The 1,813-nt window shown below is 41.1% G+C and overlaps 1 non-coding gene across 1 annotated transcript; it reads right to left on the bottom strand.

The window, feature by feature from the left end:
- Positions 1-898: 898 nt before the first annotated feature.
- trnan-guu (transfer RNA asparagine (anticodon GUU)) lies at positions 899-972 on the bottom strand. Its single transcript has one exon. It is a non-coding gene; the product is annotated as a tRNA-Asn (tRNA).
- Between the last annotated feature and the right edge of the window lie 841 nt (positions 973-1,813).

The raw sequence follows: 1,813 nt of genomic DNA on the forward strand, positions 1-1,813 counted from the left end.
ATAAATAAAAATAAACAACTATCTATCTATATATATTGTTTAATAATAATTGTGAGATGAACAATCCAAACAGCAACACACCAAAGGGTTAAAAATGTTATAACAATAAATAAATAGCAATAAATAAATAGCATCACTTAAGATTGTCGTGAGGTCATGTGCAACAGTGTTCCTGACTATCTGTCATACCTCGTAAATCCAGCATACCTTGTGGTAATGCGCATGCACACGTCGATGTTACGTTTCTTATAAATCCGTCATACCTGTAGAAGCTTAATTTTGTGTGTTTTATTTCTCAGAATTTTACGGTAAATAAATAAAAAGAAAAGAAAAATCTAGTTATCTCCATGCAGTGTCCAGAAAGAGGTGTTGTTCTGCTTGTTGCCTATCAGCTTCGGTCAGCATCCAGCGTTATTCATGTGCTTTTTTAGGACATATTATGTGCAGTTTTCTAAAGAGGTATTAAAATATTAAAAAGGTAGATTAGCTATAGGGACAAAATATCCCGCGGGACACCAAAATTGTGGTCAAACAGTATTTGTAATAATAGTGACGCTAAACGGGACTATCTTGTTTACAGTATGGTAACGATATTGGAAACAGCAAGTCATTCATGTTAATATATTTGATTAACATAGCAGCTTAATTAATTAAAATTTACCGTAAACCTCTGAGAAATAAAACACACAAAATGAAACTTCTACAGGTATGTCGGATTTATAAGAAATCTGCTGAGTAAGCAGTATGTGGCGTAACGTCGATGTGCGCATGCGTATTACCATAAAGTATGCTGGATATACGGGTGTGACAGATAGGCAGAACACCTGTCCTGATCTTGACAGACACAAGAAAACTCATGTCTACTAGCTGAATAGTAAACAGAAAAACAAAATCGCTGCGTCCCTGGGTGGGCTCGAACCACCAACCTTTCGGTTAACAGCCGAACGCGCTAACCGATTGCGCCACAGAGACAGCCGCACAGGTCATAATGTTAGCTATAATTGAACACTGGAAACCAGACGAGACGTTTACAAAAATGTTTTTGTTTCTGCATGGCTGCACAGTGGCGCAGTTGGTAGAGCTGTTGTCTTGCAGCAAGAAGGGTCTGGGTTCGACTCCCGTCCCCGGTCTTTCTGCATGGAGTTTGCATGTTCTCCCTGTGCATGCGCTTTCCTCCCACAGTCCAAAAACATGTTAGGTTAATTGGCCTCTCCAAATTGCACCTAGGTGTGAGTGTGCTTGGTTGTTTGTCTCTGTGTTGCCCTGCGACAGACTGGCGACCTGTCAAGGGTGTACCCTGCCTCTCGCCCGGAACGATAGCTGGAGATGAGATAGGCACCAGCGACCCCACTGAGGGACAAGGGTGTAAAGAAAATAGATGGATGTTTCTGCATATTTTCAGCAACTGACATTGATTAGTAGACAATTTTAGCGTCACCGGATAATAGCGCCTTGCATATACAACGTCACTGTCTAACGTGAAATAGGCGTTTACTTAAGTGAAAAAAAGTTAATAAATCAAACGATTCACAATTGACTAGCAAAAACCAACAAGAAATGTGGGGTCGCAGATATAAAGCGAGGCATTGGGGAAGCTTCACGTATCCGTACTCAACTAAGCTAGTGTTAGCTTGTGTGCCTCACATGCTAACAAGCTAATTGCGTCACACCAAAAACCATAGACGTAATATAAGGATAGACGCCTCATGGACCGCTCTCGCCTATTGTCGCTGACGAGATTAGGGCGGCCATCTTGGAGCGGTACACCACTTTACTCAGCGTTGTGTTTAGCAGTAAAAATGACGTATCAGCG

This window comes from Poecilia formosa, unplaced genomic scaffold (assembly GCF_000485575.1).
Source record: "Poecilia formosa unplaced genomic scaffold, Poecilia_formosa-5.1.2 Scaffold172, whole genome shotgun sequence".
NCBI classification, from domain to species: domain Eukaryota; kingdom Metazoa; phylum Chordata; class Actinopteri; order Cyprinodontiformes; family Poeciliidae; genus Poecilia; species Poecilia formosa.